Here is a 21,053-nt window from a genome sequence, read left to right on the forward strand (position 1 = left end):
ACAACTTGAAGTGCTAACACCTGTCATGGATTATCTATCTCTGAAAACAGGCTCTTTGAAAGAAAGGAAAGAAAAGGCTGCATCTGCAGTAGTGCGTTTTGGATTTTCCAATTCCTTCTTGAATTATGTGGTTATTGATATCCTGTTGATGTTGGGCCTACAGTAAAGAGAGAAGCTTTTTACTCTTGCACTCTGTCCATGGTGGACACCATTGCAGATTCTTTTCCTTGCAGAAAAATGTTTGGCATCTACAAGTGAGAAATGTACATACAGACCTACTTAATAGTCCAAGGTTACAAGTTGCAAGTAATGAGCCAAGTTTCTTTTACTGCGGTGGTCAAGGTAAAACTTGTGTAAACATTTACCAGTAACTATTGAGCAGAACTAGAAGAAGGCAGTATACCCCCAGCCATTCACATTGGTTTGCTTGCCTTAGCACCTGGAAGAAAGCCAGCAGGCAGTTAGCTTTTGCTGATGACAAAGTGAAACATTATAGCTCAGTACAATATTTGAATTGTTAATCTATCCTGTTCATGCACACAGTCACCTGTATGTATACATGTCCAACACATGCGGTTAGCTGCCTGTGGACACACTTTTCTACACCAACACTCACATACTTGGAGAGAGATTTGAATCACAATACGCGAATGGTTTACAAGGATTGCAGTTATTCCTCAACTCCTGACTCACTGGGACATCAACATCAGTCTTTAAAATCCAAATGAAGTGTTCATAGTTATAGCTCGATTTTGTTTTACACGTTAATTTAGTCTATCACTAGAAGCAGAATTCAGATAGAAGTACTTTTGTAATCTTTTTGTGATTTTGAAAAAGTTGTATAATTGTGTGTGTGTGCGGTTAGCTAAACACATACACTGTAGGCAGACAGAGTAGCTGCAGATGTGCTATCTACTGAAGATCACAGTAGGACCTTGTTGTTTCTGACTGAGGCTGCGTCCCAGCTCTTGTAGTATTAACACAATGAACTGTATTGGTTATCATGATTCAGCAAGCGTAGAGGCTGTTGGCCCGGTAAGGAGCAGGTTTGAGTTTCAAGGACAGAATCATATAACATTGTCATTACTAAAGTAACAGCTGTGACCATGATGTAAAGCGACACATTATCTGCACTGTACTCCTGCTTCTACACGTAACTGTTGAATAATGATACAGGATCTTTATAAGACATTTTTGGCAATAGTTCATCTTACTGGCGCCTTGAATTCACAAGTATGGAGTTGACCTGCTGGAGTGGCTCAGTATTAGAAGCACCGCAGCTGTTTAATGCCACTTCAATCAGCAAGTGAGGAAGCTGATTTCTTTTTTTCTTAAAGTCAGATTCACAAGACAGTTAGTCATTGCTGTTGATATTTTTTTTTTAAATTTTTCCATGGTAAATTGCAAACATAATTCTAAGCAATGTTAAGAGCTGCATGTTTTCAAATAGGCACAAAACTCCCAAACGTGGCCTCCTGAAGACATTCACACCGATATATATATATATATATACAGCTTGTTTGACAATCACTCGTGTAATTATGCATTACAGTACAGTATTAAATACACCAACCAGGAAGTGCACATAATACAAAGTGGGACAGTTCACATATAAAAAAGTGTATGGCTTCCTGTTCTAGTGGTGTAAAGTCAAATCTATTTCTGAGGGTGACTGTTAAGCTTTGTGTGAATGACTGTAAATTGTGTGCACACACAATGATCAGATCTCTACTCTATTTTTCTACTTTTTTTTTAGAAATCAGAAGCAGAGGAAGGAAAGATTGTTAATGTAATGCTTTTATTCAGGGACAGGTTGTTAAAACAGATGCAATAAAACATTCTTGCAGCACAGATTGCCTTCAGGAAGGTTACAGTGCTCAGTTTTTGTTAAAATATGTTACATGAGCTAACTTCCAGGAACCTCATCATAGGTGTTTTCATTATTTGGCCTTTTCTTCTGTGTTATAAATGGGATGGGCAGAATACAGTGTAGTCAGTATATATAGCTAGCACTGCAACCTAAATACTGTAGTCACTGTGTTAAATCAACACCTCTTTAAAACAACTGTAAGAACTAAAACTGAGCACTGTAATCTGAAGGTAGGATTTATTGCATGACTGATGACTACATTAATGCTAACAAACTGACAAGAGAATGTAAGCATCACCCAAATATTTAATCAGAAGGTTATGCTTTAGTTTTGTTTTTCAGTCAAGTTCACGCTCAAAAACCAAAAGGATAAAGATATTCTTTAAAACCGTTATGATGATTCTCTGCAATTCATTGTAAAAACAACCTGTGCGCCCGTATTTCAGAACAATGCAAAGAACAACACATGAGAAAAGCATCGATTTGTGTTTTGTTAAGAACCCCACGGCTCTGTTGCTCTTCTCAACTCCATCCAACTTGCATTGTCCTGCACTTGCACAATCACTGTGAGTCATCTTTACTTTTCGCCCAAGATTTCTCCTAATCTTTTTGAAGCCTCTCTGTATCTTTCCTCGCTGAGTGGGAGGCTTGTTTGTTCAGCGTACACTCAGCTGTGTATACCAGCGCTGAAGGCCACTTCTTCGCAAATGCCTGTTTTAGTGGGAGACTATTTGTCAAATGCATTATGACTTGTGCATACCCCGAGGCAGAATCACTCCGGTGAAATGAAGTTGGATAGATTACTGTAGATGTTCCACTTTCCCCTCATCCCTTTTCCCTCTAACAACACAGTGCCCAAGAGGGAGCCTCTCGTGTAATTATACTGTAGTTATACTGTAGGTTTATAATTCGATGGTTTGCAGATGTTACTCTTTACATAGTTGCAGTCTGTTCCAACTCACTATCAGTTATTTAGAGATTTTATTTAGGGCTAAATGCGTGCACGTGTGCGTATATTTGCATGCGTGCAAAGTGCAAATCTAATTGCTAAAACACTTTGAGGTGAGCTGTATGTATGAAACAGGTTTTAAGGTATACCTCATTTATACATTTATCTTATGTTTAATCTTATGCCCTATTTTACATCACTACACGAATACACATTACCATTAGCTGACATTCATCCACTCGAAAAGCAATGAGGCCAGCTTTTGCAGAGCACGTACCACCCCTTTTTAAGTGGTTCGTTCCATTTCCAGTGCTATCCAAATCACTGTATTAGTCACAGGATACTTCAAAGTATGGACAGGCAAAAATATTTTCCATTTGAATTCTCAGAATGTGATTTTTTTCCCCCTCTTGAAAACATGACAGTAATAGAAACAGAAATAAGAAGAGTTATTTCAGCAGTACCTCATTCTGTACACAGAGCGAAGTTAATTACATGGAGGCAAGCATTCTTGGGTCGACAGCATGGACTTGGGGTTTTTCATTGTGCCCATTCATAACATTCTGCTGACTGGCCAGTCCGAGTTGCAATATCCCAACTATTCTCACTGGGAAAATGTTAACCCATGCATGGCTCGCATGCACACCAGAGGGAAAAATGCAGTCTGTGTTGCTGGAACTACAAGTGGCGAGTTTGCTGTTATAATGCAGTTACTGGCAGTCGGCACATGGAATTAAGGCTATGTTTTGGATTTAAAAATCACTAAACTGTCTTTATTGTAAAGTTCTCTTGTTTTATTTTTTAATTTTTTATTTTTTGGTCTAACCACTTCCTGGCTGTATTCATAATGAAGTCTTTCTGTCTCCCCACATCCCCACCCCCCTCGCTGTGTCTAACTTCTTCTCTCATTTACCTTCCCAGCAGCAATGTCAAAAGGTTATGGAGGGAAGCTGGATCGCCTGGGGCTGATTGTGTCTTTGAGTTAATGATAAGTAGCTACAGTGTTATTCTCTGGAGCAGTGGGGCTTAGATTGTGTTGTGTGCATGGACTGTTACAGTAGGAGTGTGATGGTTTTGTTTTGAAACACAATAAAGCGAAATAGAGGTACGACTGCATTTTTCATCTGAGTTAAATCCAAAAGTGTGTTACACGCAGAACCCAAGCTTCCTCGTTTGGCTTCATGTCTGTTTAGCTATGTTTCTATGTTACAGTATAGTTGCATCACAAGAAAAAGCCCCAATCTCGCCACATCAGTGATACTGTAGTTTCTATTCTATAGCTGTATCTGCCTTGGATTTCATGGGGTATTTTAAGGACAGCTATTGTCTGTACAGAGAGCAAATAAGGGGATACAGCTATCCATTACAGGGATTTACCACGATGGACTCGAGTTTAACCTACAAGATAGAGAAGTCAACCAGACTCACAGCACTCCAGTGCTCTGTACTTTATAATCTAGACCAGACATGACTCAGAGCTACTAGAGGTGTTAAGAGGGTCATAAGTCATGTATGGCTGAAAATAGATTCTATAGTTTATCCTGCCTCGTTATCTACTTAATCACCGAGGTCCATAGAAACAGGCTATTTATGTTGATGATTGATTATATTACCAAGAATTGAATCATGACAGTGTATTTTTTAAACTCCTCCCAATATACTTTAGAGATATACTATTGCATTTCGAGTAATTTCTGCGCTGTTATCAGCCTGTAATCTATCATTCAGTAAGTTTATCAGCAGACTGCTTTTAGAGTGAGGCTGATATTAAGTTTTCAGCCTGGGTGACGTGCATGACAAGCTGTAAGTTACTGCGAAACACAGCCGCATCATAAGGTGTCAGAGTAATTTCAATCTTGACGTTGATTACGAAGTGAATCGGCCGAGCCCCGGTTCAACTCGTGCCCCTCATTAAATCACATTAACCCTAATTATCGTCACAGCCCCTTGAAACCAAAATACAACAGTCAGGCTTGACTCTTGGCTCCTCAGCTGGCTGTTGGGTGTGTGCATCATGCACTTGTGACTTGTGTAAAGTCAAGTCCAGTGTGGCAAGGCATTTTAAACTGTCTTCACCTCAGGAGGCCACTGGTTTCTCAGTAGCAATTGCCTTGACTGGCTGTCTCTCCCCCCCTATCACCTCCCTCCTGCAGCCCAGTTTCCTTGTGCTGCTTTATATTCACTTCTTGATTGGTTGGGGGATGGGTGGTGGAATAGCATTTGAGAGGTTAGCTGGTTAGTGAAGGGAGGGGGGAAGAAGGTTGGTGTGTGCATAAAGAAAGAGAAGGGTCTGTAGGTGGAGGGAAACTGGAGAGAGATTTTTAGGGGTACTTTATTTTTCAGCTCGCCATTGAGTCTGTAATGTCATTCAACGATGTGGAAACCAAAATGAGCCTTGCCACCAGATGTGTTCCAGTCCAGATAGCGACTTGAAAGACAGACGTTTATTGTTTTAGTGTATTTGGTGTGGTTCAAACCCAAACTGCATGAAATGCTGATTGATGGATTTCACTAAAGAATGTTTGTGCGTGTGTGCGTGTGTGTGTGAGAGGGAAGCAAAAAGAGGGAGAAAGATCTCCTTTATCTGATTTATTTAACTATTTCTGTGCCCTGTTCTTTGCTCACTGTGCTGACGGGAAGGGAAAGCTGACAGTATTTCAGTGTGCTACAGTAGCATTTCAGAGCAGATTCATCTGCTTTCCATCAGCACTGCAGAAAAAGAAATACAACCCTTGATTCATTCTTTGTTGAACTTGAAGGCTCATTCTTTAAGTCGAGTTGCACTTTTATGTCTGTTGAGTGAGGTCTCTGTATTTCTGTAGACAAAACAAATGTAACATGCTTCAGCAGAGATAAGTATGGCAAACATAGTAGTGAGTGTCATAAAAGCTGTTGCGTAGAAGGCTTTTTATTATAAAAATGAGCCATTAGTAACTTTTGATCTCTTGCTGTGCAAATGTATGTTTTTGGTTCGCCAATAGCAACAGCCAAACTTGTTGCTGACATTTAGCAGCATCCACATGCATGTGGTTTAGACTTCAAGTCAGGAAGTGCGTAGTTCAGTTTTTCGTTGCTACAGTTTTAGAATCCCAACTGTGAATAGCATGTTCCTAATTATCATACAATAAAATTTGGGTTGTTCCCATTGTTTTATGATTAAGGAATCAGCATGCCAACATGGATGCAACAAAGACAAAACATTTTCATTGTGCTGAAATTCTACAATTCCCCCAGCAAGAAAGCTGATCTTCATTAGGATAATTGCTTCATTTCATTCATAAACAAATAGACCACAAAGTGATTATTCTAGATGCTGGAGATTATGAGCACAGTTATTGGACTTGGCAGATTTGTGTAAAGCAGGCTTTGGTACATAAATTAGCGTAACCATTGTACGAGAAAACCATATCAACATTTCAAATAAGCACAGACGGATCTCATCATCTCTCACTTTCACACTCGCCACTCTCCAAACGTCTTAGAGTTCATCCACTAATTTGTTTTTCATTTCATCTCTATAGGAATGTTGTGTTATAGCATATGTTTTGGTACTGTCGTGACTTTTTTGCCAGTAAAGGCTGTAGCTGAAATGGTGGAAGACTAAGGCTGATGGGCAGGAAATGAAACACCAAGGAGAAGAAAGAGTAAAAGGAGAATGGGTAAGAGCGATTTGGGGGATCTTGAGAGGTCAGAGCGTGCAAATTATGACAGAACAGGTCTAGATGTGGTGTTTCTAACATCCTTAGTTTAGTCTGTTAAGGCTCCAAATCGCTATTTAATGGAATGATTCGATTTTTTTTCTTGCTTTTTTGTTAGATGGTAAATTATCACTGTTGACTCAGTGCTGGTTGTAATAAAGATTTGTTGTGTTAATGGAGACAGGAACAGGAAAGTCAGGAAGAATGTACTTGTTAGAGTTGGCCAATGATTTATTCGTTGGCGTTATAGTCCTCCTTTCTCCTTCTGATGGGTGTTTCTTTAGAAAAGGTCAGCAAGAATGGCATGATCCAACAGATTCCATAGGCTAAATGTATAAAAACACTTATAAACAGAGTGTCAAAGAATGCAGCTGTCGGGTTCGCAAGCCTGGGCAAACACGAACAGTTGTCTTAGCTTCCTGAGGCATGTCCTGTGCAAACAGAACTAGAGACGGCTGGTTCAGGTCCACACTCAAAGACCACAGGACCACTGAGAGACACTCAAAGACATACACTCTCTTGCAAGTAGACGTTCTTGCATGCAGTCACATCACACAAATAAACACAAGTGCAAATGTGAGCTCATAGACCACAGAAATGTGTTGTTATGTAGCAACATTTCAAGCCACAGATCACTGTAACTGATACTATGAGCAGCTTAGCATTAGCAGCTGATGTGCGATCACTGTTATTATATTCAAATGATTTGTAGTAAAATGTATCCAAAAGACAGTCTTTTAAATTTGTTTTTAAAAACCTTTGGCTTGTCAGTAAATCATTACTGAGTCACTTATGGGTTGCACCGGAAGTTAGTCAGCTGGTTAGACCACCAGCGATTGGTCGTCCACCATGTGCCATTTGTTTCTGTGCCTCCCTGAGCCAAGTGTGTGTGAGATTCCCCTCCCTATCACTACAAACCCACAGTGCCCCCAAGGCCTCTTTTTGCCTCTGTCTTGTAAACCACCTCTGGCACTGTTGGGCTTTGTTCATAATGTTTTCATTGTAGTATTGCCTCACTTTCCAGGAATTATATTCTCTGTGTGTTGATAGCCTGACTTTGCTACCCAATCATTTTCAGTGACAATTTTATGTAGTAAAAACACTTAATCTTACACAGGAGCCACCCTGTAGTAAAATGCAGATGCAAATGCATTTCTCAAATAGTGCCAAGTCTTATTTGGCATTGCTTATACACTTGCTTTTAATATATGTACTATATAATAGATTAAATAAATAGATAACAGATTTACATTTATGAAAGTTTTTTAACCTTAGCTTATTTTTGATCTACAGTAGCTGTTTATGTCTGAGTACTCTGATGTGTTGGTGCAGCTGAGACTGAGTGTGTTCACAGTGCAAACGCGGCATTGCTGGCACTCCTGGTTTCACTTAATCTTTGACACAAAGGCACTTGCTTGTGGCTGGGATCTCAGACAGATTTAGTGACAGAGAAAGCGAGCTAAGGAGAGAGAGACCTCTGGTTAAGTGAGCGTAGATATCATTAAAAAAAAATTGCTTAAATTACTTTATATTTATTATTTGAGTATCTCCATTCACAGCAAATGGAAAATATGTTTCTATTTGTTATTTATGTAATTCTTGAAGATTGCTGGCAATTATTTGACAAACTAAGGAAAACATAGCATAGCAGGTCTGATACCATGCCAGGTACTTTGGTCACCTCAGGACCTTTTTCTCAGTTGTAGAGTACACAGACATCCGCAGATACCGCCAGTGTGATGATTTATTTGCCTGCCATTTTGTAATTACCCAGGGGGTAGAATAGAAAACATCTCTGAGATTATAGTTTCTCTAAGCATTCAAAAAAATAAAAAAAACATGATAATAATAAAAAAATAATTCCCAAGAGACTTTAAATAATTTGCCAGTAAGCTCTTTTAAGGCATCTTTTGATGTTTAATCAAGGGCTGAAACATTAATTGGAAATGTTTTCAGCATCACTGCAGTGATGAAAATAAAAAACAAAAACTATCTGAAACATTTTTAAAAGAAAAAAATATCTGAATCCAAATTGTCTTGTTATTTCGAGTTGTATTTGTAATTACTGTTGTTGTGTTGGTTTTTTTGTTGTTTAACTTTACCTCTTGGCACCGTAGGCTGTTGTTTACAAAGACTTGCATCCTTAGATGCAGAATTATTGCATTCTGATAAGTAATTAATGAAAAAAGAGTCTTTTTGAATCTGGCTGGAGGAATTTATCCAAAATGGAAATAGCCACCTCCCATCGTACTTTCCCCAGGATATGCTGACACCATTCATGGGTTAATCACCGTATTTTTGGCAGGAGGAAGGTGTCAGTTCTTTTAGGTATACACCATCTAGTGTTCTTTTAATTGACTTCAGGAGAAACTGTATCAAGACGTGCTGATGAAGTTACAAATTGGCTAAAGCGTCTCGTTCTGAGCGCCAGATCTCCTTGTTCCTTTTGGTTTGGTTTGTTGTACTTTCTGCTGCTCAGCATAATGACGAGGGTGGAAGAGTGGAAGATTTCAATTACTCCAAGAAAGTCAAGGAGGCTGTTGAAGTTTGAAAAATACAACATGAGCTGGTTGCTCTGTGGAGATTGTGCCCATTTGGAATGTAATTAAATTGGTTTGGCTGCTTGCCAGTGAAAAAATACATTTCTTTTTTTTTTTTCTCTTTGCAAATGAAAATGTATAGAGTGTTTTGCTGAAAAATACCTGGAGGGAACAGTAAGCTGTTGAATATTTGTAATACAGCTTGCATTGTGCAGTTGAAATGAGTTTTGAGATGAGTTATCCGTTGTGGTTTCCCCTTTGACATTTCAAAGGTATGCAGCTTTTGAACCATGGATTTACTGTAATCTATTTTTTTCTATTATTGATGTGTGGTTGAGTTATAAAGTGTAGATTGGCTTCTCTGCCATTTCACTAGCTTTGCCATATCAGAAACCACAAGGCCACTGAGCAGCAGCAGACTTTGTAATAATGTTATATACATGGTGACATGTGAAGCAGAGTTTTTGGTCCCAGTCAACACAGGACACTGTGCAAAACTGGTGTTTACTTTACACAAACACTCCTAGTAGGCTTCACAAAGTAATCAGTCTGTGGTGAAAGAGATATTTCCGAATTGCATAATTTGAACATGATAAGCACATAAATATGCTGTGAAATTGAGGAACTGCAATTTTTGGCAAATATAATAAACCATAAATGTCATGGTAGCAAATGTTCTCACATAATTTACCGCCCCAGTTTACACTAGACATTACTCCGTTTCTGAAAAACAAGTTTTTAGGTTTTAATAATTTGAATCTTTAACGAGTAACTGAGTGAAAAAGAGAAACTGTGATAACCGTGTTATCATTTCTTCTCCTTTAGTTACGAAGAGCAAAAGCAATTGACATTTGAGATTGTTTTAGCACTCACGGTGTGCAACATGATCTTCCACCTCTTCAAATGACCGCAAAAGCAGCATAAACCTCAAAGATAAAAATAAAAAGATTATTGGTACGTGCACTGTTAACTTTCAAGAGGAAAAGAGAGAGAGGAAGGGAGGGAGGGTCAGAGTGAAGAACCACAAGGAGAGTGTGAGCTGTTAGGTTTGTTAGGTTGTTGTGTGTTTGTTGTGGAGTATTATAAAAATCCAGCCGCTTCTGATCCACTGTTCCCTGATCTGCAAATGGATCGAGCTGCCCAGCGGAGCCATTCTTACAAAATCAGCCTGACATGGCGTTATAATAGCTTTTTCTTGTACGTGTTCTGTCAAATCAACTTAGCTTCTTTGGGTGCTATTTTAGTGGTCACAGAGTCGATTTTTTTTGTCTGTGTTGCAGCTTATCCCCAGAGAGCCCATGGAAATATACTCATATGTCCAATGCCATAATGCCATCGTTTTAGCACTATGACACTTTTGGAAAGTGTACTTTGAAACCAGATCTGTGAAGCGAGGCAGAGAGGTGCTGAGCTGATGAGCTAATTAGTGGGGTCTACCACTGTTGTGCTAATGGCTCTTGCTCATGCTTGTGTGTATGTGCTCAGGCTGTTTTTTTAAGGCTTAATCCAGCATGCACACGACAAAGCCTGCTAAGTGAATCAAACGGCTGGGTATCAGTGGAAACAAGGCTCCTCAATGGAACTGCAAAGATAGAGCAAACGGGCACAGATATGCCAATACACCTTTAGGGCATTGACTCTTTGCCATAATGCTTTCATATGCCTCTGAATGCAAAGGCTTTTTGTTGTTGTTGTCTTAGATACATTTCTGGGAAAACATGTATTTGTGTGTGTGTGTGTGTGTATTTGAGAAAATCTGGACTCAGGAACATACTGTAAAGCTATAAAAAGTAGGTTTCTACTGTTGCAGCCCTGCGATTGTGCAATCAACTACAAAACAAACACGTTCTAGAGAGAAGAAGCGATTGAAAGATAAATCTTTATCTGGCAGGCAGAGAAAAAAAGAGCTTGTTGAGCAATTTTGTAAACTTACACTGAATAAAAATAATAAAATAAGTGGACCTGGACAGCACATTGTCACTGTTCCATATAAACATGCGAGCAAGATGAGGCAGTTCCTTTTCCCAAGCATGCACGTGCTGACATGACACCAGCTCTCACTTTCATTTGTGCTTATGCACCTGCTGACACTCACTGTTATTTTCATTATAGTCGTTGTTCTACATGTTCTTACCACAGTGTGATTGCACACTAGGCAACATGTTTCTAAAACTATATAGAAAAGTACTTGTCAAGACAGCTCAGAGTGAGAATTTCTGGGGATTTGTATGCTTTTCAAACACTAAAATTCACTTTGTTAAAAGGAAAAGCTGCAGGTAAAGTTGTTATTTATGTTACTGCATTGTTCAATACTCAAAGCTGGACAATGGATTGGAGACCACACAGCATCTGTAGCTATAAATACATTTGTTTTATATAACTAAAAGGAAACTAAAGATAGCCCTAGCAAAACAAAACCAACAGAGGCCAGGAAGGCTGACTGCCACCAAGTAATGTTGTGCAGTTCAACTGAGTGAACTCCACCCACCACCTTGCTTAAGCAATTGCACAATCAACAGATAACAAACGGCTAATATTTTTGATGACTGAGTAGTAGTTAGATTGCTGGATTTATCCTCTCAAATCTGAGGTTTTGGTGATTTTCTTAGTTATCTCACTGTGTTTTAGTTTCCCAAAACCAAAAGTAAAAGTACAAATGAGCATTTTAATATAAAACAATAAATCAATAACAAAGTTAATTAAGTGTAATGTTGTATTGTTGATATGGTTATATAATATTGGTGCATTTAATATAATCTTTTATAAATAAAATCCCTCTTGCAAAGGTTTCTAACTGAATGAAAAAGACAACTGAATTGCACTGGAAGCAGGATGAGAACCACATGCAAAAAATTCACAAACTATCCAGTAATCTGTCAGAAACACTATATTCAAGCCTGCTTGTGTGCTGTTTGCATTTAGATGATCCCCCCATTCCTGACATCCTTTCATAATTAAATGAAATTTTCCGTAGTCCTTCAGCTTTATTTAGTGTATTTGGCAACTACAGTCATTAAGCTGCACAAACATACCAAAGCAACAAAGCAACACGAAGAGTAAGCAGGTCTCATGTATGGCATAGAGGCGACAAATAAGCTAATTGGGGATTAACGGTTAATGACTGAACGAGGGAAGACAAGTGCCGAACCCCGTTTTGTGCCAAAGTCTGCAGTGATGTTTTTTTTCTTCCTGGCTCTGTTCACCTCACCTGCCATGCTTTTGTTCCTATTCCTCTGCATTATCATCCTCTCAGTCCCACTTAGCCGGATTTCTTTTCTCTCCACTCTCTCATTTTGGTCTCTCTCTGTCTCTCTCGAGCTGATTCTCATCCTGTATTAGTTGCAAATGCAGAACTAAGTAGCTGTGACAACATTCTCAGATGCTCCAGCTGTCACAGATTTATTGAGTTATTAAAGTAATGTACTGTGATTAAAAATGCTAATTTTCCCTGAATCGTATGCCAGCTTACATATTTTTTTCAATAGCTGATTTAATTACATGGAAAATGAAACAAGGGTTGATGATTCAATCTTTGCAGCCAATTGCCTCGCCATACAAAAATGAATTACCTCATGATACAGAATTATTGTTTGAGCTACAAAAAGTGAAATGACAGTGGAATTGTATAAATAATCAGAGCTTTTTTGGCGTTGCGTTGTGCAAGCTGTGGCGAGCAAATGCTCATATTATGCTCATATTTGAACCATCAAATATATTAGGTTAGTTAGCATTTTGCTTATACAGTATATAATCTCAGCAATCTTACCTCAGGCCACAATATGAAAGCAAAGCTTTGAAATGAGTAAAAAAACCTGATCCATTAAAATCCTTATCTCAATGCTCAAGTGCGCTCAGAGCATGTAGGATAGTTCTGGTTTTTATATTTAAAGCATGGATTTTAAATAACGAGAGAAAAAAGTTTCTCCGACCAATATTGTTTGAATTGTGTCCTCGTCTATTCGGAATAATTTCCTTTCCCCTGGGGGATTTGTTCAGAGTGCTTTCCTTGGCTCATTTTGGCCTCTCATTATGCATTCATGTATTCGTTTATATAATGCGGCACGCTGCAGCTTCATTGGACAAATCTCAGTTGTTTTGGACACCATTGTGTATGATACACGAATAGTAACATTTCTTTTTAACTGGGTGTTCTTTAGTTTTACTTCCCACAGTCTATTTCTCCTGCTTAAGTGATTTTGCAAATTATGCAAGACCTCTTTTAAACATCACCAGATTGAATCAGCTACTGAAAAAGTAATTTTCATTTAAATAATGAGATAGAACTTCTCCCTTGATCGCTTGATCTTTGCAGAAAACTTTTGCTGAGCAGCGGATCACACTGTGCCCTTATTCCAGTCTTGTAAAATCTTTGCAAGATGGGCCAAACAGCATCATACATTTTTTTTGAATCGCTTCCAAATTTTCAGGGTTCCGTAACAGATTGAATAGTACCTACTGTATAGGTGAGCTTGTCAAATATCCATGATCATGTCACATATCTTTTCCACTCTGGAAAGGATTGGGTTGTATATGGAGTTCAGTGGAGTGAGTGGCTCCAGCCCTCCAGATGTCCTAGACATAACAGAAGCTTGTCAGCTCTGTAGCTGGGCTCTAAATGGGTCACTCTCCTTGATATCACACAGCTACTTCACAATGACCCCACTGTTCGCCTGATATTACAGCACACCAGGTGGCTCACTACGAAAGTCATGGCTAGACAAATATGGACTGCATATGCTTGTAAAAAAAATCCTAATATCTGACTGCTGATTTCAGAATTAAGGTATGAACATGACCTTTATTCTTGCACCAACTTCAGATGATAGAAACCTCTATGCATGTTTCGTTTCATTTCCCCTCTTCCAGCATTGTGTGCATGGCTGTATATAAGATTACATACAGGGAGCTCTGCAGAGCAGAGGAGGCAGTAACTAAACTGAGGGTGAAAGGGAGAGGGTTGGGTGCATGGCAGTTCAGTGATTTCTGATTTATGGTTTGATTACAGTCTTTCCATCCTGCTGAAGACTGGCTGTATTTGCCTGCATCACGTGAACTTTTTCCTCACATGGCCTAGTCATGCAGCAAGCTCTGGCTCATTCTGCTTCTTGTCAAAATGAAACATACATATGCACGTATAGACTTACATCTGTGGGATGGCATTAAGCCACACACAGACGCACACGCACGCACATTCACACACAATGATGGCGAGATAAAATGGAGAATTGCTCTTTTAGTCAGCTGAGCAGTCTTCTCTCCTGCAGCCTGGCAACCATTCAATACAATTTATCTCTTACTGGGATATAATATTGGTATTCACAAATGCAGCCAGTAAAGGGACAAAAAACAAGCAGTACAATAAGACGGTGTGATTTGAGCACAGGTGTCCACCGTCTTGGATTCATGATATCCCACTCAACTGAATGAAAATCAGCATATTTATTGCTGCAGATATGAATGAGGAGCCAAACTCTCTTCATCTAGAATGTCAGCGCCACTGTTTGCAAGAAGAGTAGCCTTGAAAATCAGACAATGGGCCTTTTTTTCACCTGTAGCTGGCTGGATATTCTTTACTGAGAGCTGCATTCCATTAATAGTAGTGATCAGACCTTGGTGAGAAAGAAACACAGTAGCTAAGTGTTCTCCCTTTATGTGCCATTAGTGTTTTTAACCAGCATCGATCCACCTGCATTTCCACTATGTTGGTGTATGAATAGGATGAAAGCTCCTGTGAAAGAGCCAGCCACTGATATCATGTCTCCCCGGGCGTTCATTAAACTGCCATTCATTCTTGTATTTTAGGCCTCTTACTTTGAATTCTCTTCCACTTCGCATTTTGTTCCATGGGCTGAAGTAGACCGTTTGACTTCATCTTGTCACGGTTATGAAACACTTCAATAAAGTGGGGAGCCAGTATAAAATCTGTCTTGATTTATAGCTTTGGCAGGACAGTTTGATCTGTCAAAATGTAGCATTGTCGTAGTGAAAGGTTAATAGCTGATCAGAGTTTCAATAAATAAGTTCTTTCGATAAAAGAGTCAGGAGAATGTGGAAATTTGCTGTGCACTTTTATGTTATTGCAAAGAACAGATAGTCTCACCTTATCTGGTCTGTAGGGTTTTTTTTCTGTCTTATTGTAGGGTCTATACTTTACAGTATAAAGTGCCTTGAGGCAACTATTGTTGGGATTTGGCACTAAAATCGAATTGAACTGAACTGAATTGAATCGAGAGACAACAGTTTGACTTTATTTATCAAAAGTCTAAAGCACCAAAGCTCCTGTGCGTTCACCTTGGTATGCTACAGACAGCCTGACAGCAGAGTGGAACTGATTGTCTCTGGCAGCACTCAGAAAGATGTGAAATTAACACCTACTTAAAACAGGAAAAAAAAGACCTATCAGAATGATGGTTGAGCGTGCAGCAGCTCTGGCTTCAGCAGGTACATTTGAATATGAACATCCCTGAATGAAAGGTTATGACCCATAAAGAGGGGGAACGATTTGAGCGAAGCGTGCTGAGGGGAGAAATGTCAGAGTGAGAATGGCAGGAAATATGTTAGTGACAAGGAAAAAGCTGCCCCTGGTATTCTAGAGCCCCAATGAGTAAAAATAGGGCATTGGGCAAGAAGGCAGGAAACCAGCAGAGCGAGGCCTCTAGTTGGAATTTCTTCTGGGGAGGAGAGATAAGAGACTTAACTCCCTCCTGTCTGGGCTGGCTGACTTTAACATGCGACATTTGATCACTGATTACTTATGTAGAGATGGACAGAGGAAGAAGAGATTGAAGAATTGAATAAATGATTTGAGCACTGAGAGTGCTGTGAGCACTGTTTTGGTGCGCTTTCTGATGACTTGTCAGTTATTGAGCATTGACATGACATTTTAATTAGGTCAAGACTCGTGATGGAAAGCAAAGACCACGCTCACACTTTCATGAGAGCTCTCTCACGCAAATGCACATTTATGTGTGCATATATACTTCACACACTCTCCTGCGCTCATAAACACACTTTGAGGTAATGGCTGAGGGGTGGAAAGTACCCTGTGTGAGAGTCTTGGGTTCCTCAGGTTGGAGAGTGGAAGTTAGACAATAAACAGTGGCCTTATCGTGCTTCGGGCAGAGCTTCCAACCTGATAGTTCCACATATGACTTCCAGCTATTAGAAACAAATATGACCTCTATACCACTTGTCTCAGCCCACTCACTCCCATGAATAAGCAATTATTTTAGGACCCTCGGTGGTAACTTTGTCTCAGCGTTGAGATTTTAGACTGCCGCGTGCATTAGCCTCGGCCCTGTGCTTCTTCACTGTCACTTTACCACACTGATCAGGCTGTTTTATTAGATTTCCCTGTAGTTACGTGACATCACTGACACAAGATTTATTAGGGTTTTTTACAAATCAAATTTCCAGGCCTAGTGGAATGTGAGATTGATGGCCCAGAAAAGGCGAGACAACAAGGTCATTATCATATCATTGATTACAGTAATTTGTACATGGTGTGGCAGTTGTTCATCTGATAGGGCGTTCACTGACAACTACACAGTTGACAATGTGGCCACTTCTTATAAACTGTGGGTGGTTCAGGAGTTCCTGATCTCGTGCAGAAAGAAAAAAAGTCAGAACGTGGCAGGCATCTACGCAGAAACTAATTATAGTGTACAACAGCTCAACACTTAACATCAACAATGGAGGTCGTCTACATTTATTATTTGCTTTCGACTGTTTTATTCCTGTTCTGAGAGCAAAGAAACATAATTCTGGATAGAAGTGATCAACCTTGCATTGCTTATTTCCTCATGAAGTGTGTCTATTGAATTTGTATCTGTGAGGAGAAAAGACAAATACATTTATCGAGCGTTTGATTTTCTCCCAGCCAACTGCTTTGAGACTCTTATTTTAGCTACTGATTTAAAAAAAATTGAAATACTCATTGAGGATATTAATTCCCTTTGAAGAGATGCGGCCGGAAATCCCGACCTTTAAGATGGTGGGAAAACAGAAGAATAGTCGCTCTGTTTGAAACACGGCGTGGCATAATTAGAATTTAAAGACACAAGTGGTTTCATGTAAAAGAGAAAATGTGTTACATATGCGCCCTTATGTGTCCTTGTTGTGTCCAGTTACTGTCATATTGAGGACACAGCCTTCCTCCCAGCATGACTGCAGTGTGAGACAATAACCTAAATACCTGGCGGATTTCAGACTTTCATTCTTTCTCTTTTTCTTTACTTCACTCTATCTTTGTGATCCCTTTTTATTCTCCCCCCACCTCCATCTCTCTCTCCTTCTCTTTCGCTGTCTGTCTCGCTCTTCCTCCTTTTTTTATGCACCCGCTTACCCACACTCCCTCATGGTCACTCTCTTAAGTGATTGCTACATTTCATCTCATGGTAAATCGGCCATCAGCCCAGTGAGCTATCATTATGCAAATGATGGGCAATTCAATTTCAGCTGGTCGGAGGGGGAATTTCTAATTAGGGTGAGGCACAGCACTCAAGATAGAGAGAAAGATGTAAAAGCAGAGGGAGACAGTAAGGTGGAGAGGTGCTGTAAATGGATCTCATAGGTAAAGTGAGAGGTAGAAGAGAAAACCTAGAAATGAAGGAGCATCCATCCACAAAATTAACGTCTGCATTGCACATATAATCTTTAGTCAGCTATTAGTTGCTAGCATCTTTCTCCTCCTATTGTTTTTCCCCTTTCTTTGATCATTTCTCACCAGTTAATTTTAAAGTACTGGCTTATCAGGTTAGAACATGTTTTCACTGTGGGATCCTCTCCAAACCTCATAATTTAAAAAACATGATCTCTTAAATTTAGTTTAATCGCACTGATACTAAACTTTTTACGATTTCACATGGCGAAAGGGGGAGGACAGTTAGTGCAAACTATAAATACTTATATTGACTGACTCATTTGCCACTTAGGTCATTGTAGTTGTCTCATACCTCATTTGTAGTCACACTTACAAAGCATTTAAGAGGTTTTTATACTCTAAAATATGAATCATGTTCCCTTCCCTGATACATTACAAGAATTTCTTCTCGTTGTGTGAAGTCAGGTTTCAAGTTCTGTCAGTGTGTGGTGTCGCCTCATGTGACTGATGCAGACACTCATTCAGTTGAGAGTGGGGGCGGGAGTGGGGGCAACCCTGCACTGCAATTAACAGATGTGAACTCTGTCTGTAACATCACATTCAGACTATCAGTACATGTGACAGTTTACTCAAATGCTTCACATGCAGACTGTTGGTTGACGTTACAACAAATGTATGTTTCCTAATCGACTAAAATGCAGGCTTTTGGTAGAGATTGCAATTTTCCAGTGTAGTAGTTCTGAAAGCAAAACACAAAACAAAGCCTTGACAACTCTTCCGAAGCAAGTTCAGACTGAATACTATATTTCATTTAAATGCGAACTGGATGAGACAAACAGTTGTCAAGAAAAGCACAGAAAACACAAAAAGATGTACAGAGATTCTTTGATGCATTAGTGAGTAATATGACTTAGGTATCTCCAGACTTAACGTGATGACGACAATTAATGTATCTGCAGCATCTGCAACTTCGTTTGTTACATTTGACGAATAATGTTTCTTGATGTTGTGCTGCTGTCAGAGTGGACTGGTATTGTGCAGCGGATTTATTTTGATGGAGTGTCTCTTTTCTTCCTATTGTTGTAATGAAGCATTGGGCTTGTCTGTTTTTGTTATTTATTCAGCAGCCCAGAGGGACAGCATGTTTCCTGCAGGGAGAAGAAGAGAGAGAGGAAGAAACAGCTGGTCAAACTTTTTCATCACGATTAATTGAATGTGCTCAATTTACCTGCGTATGAGAGATGTTTGCATTCTTTAGTAGTTTGTGTTTGTGTGTTAGAGCTAAGCAAACTGTCACTTCTGATTTGATAAATCTGTCGGATCAGTTTCTGTTTTTGCGCGTCAACATATATCTGAACATGTGTAGGTGTGTGCATGTGTTGGTTATGACACACACGCTCGCGCACACAGACGCACACACACAGAACAGAGGATTCAGCTGAGATCAGCAGCTCACCCCGGGCTGTCAAATATTCTGTCAGCACAGCCCAAGAATCACAATTGGACTCTTTGGGAGGCATTAATTCAAAGCACCGTAACAATGCTCTCTGAAACCAAATCAACTGCCTGTAGTCAGCATATCAACTCCCAACTAACTCTCTCTCTGTATCTCTCTATCTCCATCTCCCTCTCTTCTGGCTTCCGTTGCACTAACTTTCCCAGCTCTGTCTTTACAGCAATGCCTGTTTTACCCCCAACCCTGCCCCAGTCGTTCTAAGATGTGTGATTGAACTTCTAAATATGTTTTGGAAACCGAGTTTCCTACCACAGATATTGTACTGTAACTACCTCTTGAGCTCAGACCATGTGAAAATGATGTTTCTAGACAAGAATGAGCAAAAATAAACCAAAACACTAATTAATTAAAAACTCTGTGTCTTAAGCTTTCTATCATTTCGAGCAGTGCTCTGCACTGAGGTCATGGTTTGGAATAAACACATGTCGTTGTTGCTTTAGCCAGGTCAGTTACCACTCAACAAGGGCTTACTATGTTTACATACATGAGAACAAAGTATGATGCAAATAAAAGACTGCAAGGTCTGACTACAGTAGTATTAACTAGGAATGCTTTTAGTGTTTGAAGGGTGAAAAGGACAGTTAGAGTAAGTAGAATTTAAAGTGTTTTTTGCATAAAATCCCAAAATATTCCTTTTAAAATTATATTATGCAAGTCACCCTACATTTGAGAAGCTGGAACTTTGAGATTTTCTTTAAAAGAAACAGGTTTAAGAATTGTTTAAAGATTTTTTGAGCCAGTGCCACAGAGTTCAGTATTTATAGCCATAACTAACATAATATAGTTGGAAAATTATTGTGGGTTACACGTATTTCTTACAGTCTAATTGTTTAATCATATCAGCACTACCTTTCATGACTTATTACAGCTATTGTAACAACACGCAGTATGTTTATAGTGCCAGTGCTGACAGCTCAGTATTGTTAATGGAAACTTTTTACAGTATATCACAGTTTTTGCCTTTGAGTTTAGTGACCTATAAAGCCTGAGATTCGGGAGTATTTGCTCTCCTCAGCAATCCTAATTTATTAAAGAATCATTCTGCCCAGTGTCTGTTTGTACTAAAGTAATCCAACCTTTGCATGTTTCATTTGTAGAAAAAAAAAGAAATGACAAAATCCCTGTTTTTGTATTAGCTAAAGCTTCTCCCAGCCATCTGTTTTCTGCCTGTAACACACTAGTTGTGTCCAGTGCACAGCAGAGGTGCTGGTTCTGCTTGTCATCTGTTGGTTGTAACTTGTATCGTTGTAACACTGTGTTTTTTTGTCCTCAGGAAACAGCCTTATAAAGATGAAGGGTTTTGAAAATAATCAAAAACAGAGGATAAAGGAAAATGAAAAGTTCCTTTTCTTCTCTCTGAATCAGAGAGGGCAAGGGCTCTGACTGCACTTTATTAATGCACTCCATCTCGCTCACTTCTGTGTCAGGCATAATACAAAGGGCAGGTGTGTGCGTGTGTGTGCGCACGTGTGTGTGTGTGTGTGTGTGCGATACCGTGAGAGACAAAATGACGGTCGAGAGAGTGAGCTAATTTTTCTATCATTAAGACTTATTGCAGTAGTTATCCTTTGCAAAGGGTGTAGTGTTATAACGTTCCTTGTGGCATCTTTGTAATTGCCTTTGATGTAAATGATATATATATATATATATATATATATATATATATATATATATATATATATATATGTGTGTGTGTGTGTGTGTAGTTTAATGATGGCTTGTCCTGTGCATTCATTTTTACTGTAAAAGCCTGATTACCTTCACTTTAATTTTGAATGTAAGCTTTTTAGATGATCCTTAACAAAAAGAAAACCCCAAAAAACAATTCTTGATCTCTGACTGAAGACTAAATTCTAAAACTTTTATTTCTGCTGTGTG

The 21,053-nt window shown here is 39.2% G+C and overlaps 1 protein-coding gene across 5 annotated transcripts in view; it reads left to right on the forward strand.

The window, feature by feature from the left end:
- tox2 (TOX high mobility group box family member 2) overlaps window positions 1-21,053 on the forward strand; it is a 102,653-nt gene that overhangs the window by 18,329 nt on the left and 63,271 nt on the right. The window lies entirely within an intron of this gene.

Source organism: Aulonocara stuartgranti (assembly GCF_965226115.1).
Source record: "Aulonocara stuartgranti genome assembly, chromosome: 5".
Taxonomy (NCBI): Eukaryota; Metazoa; Chordata; class Actinopteri; order Cichliformes; family Cichlidae; genus Aulonocara; species Aulonocara stuartgranti.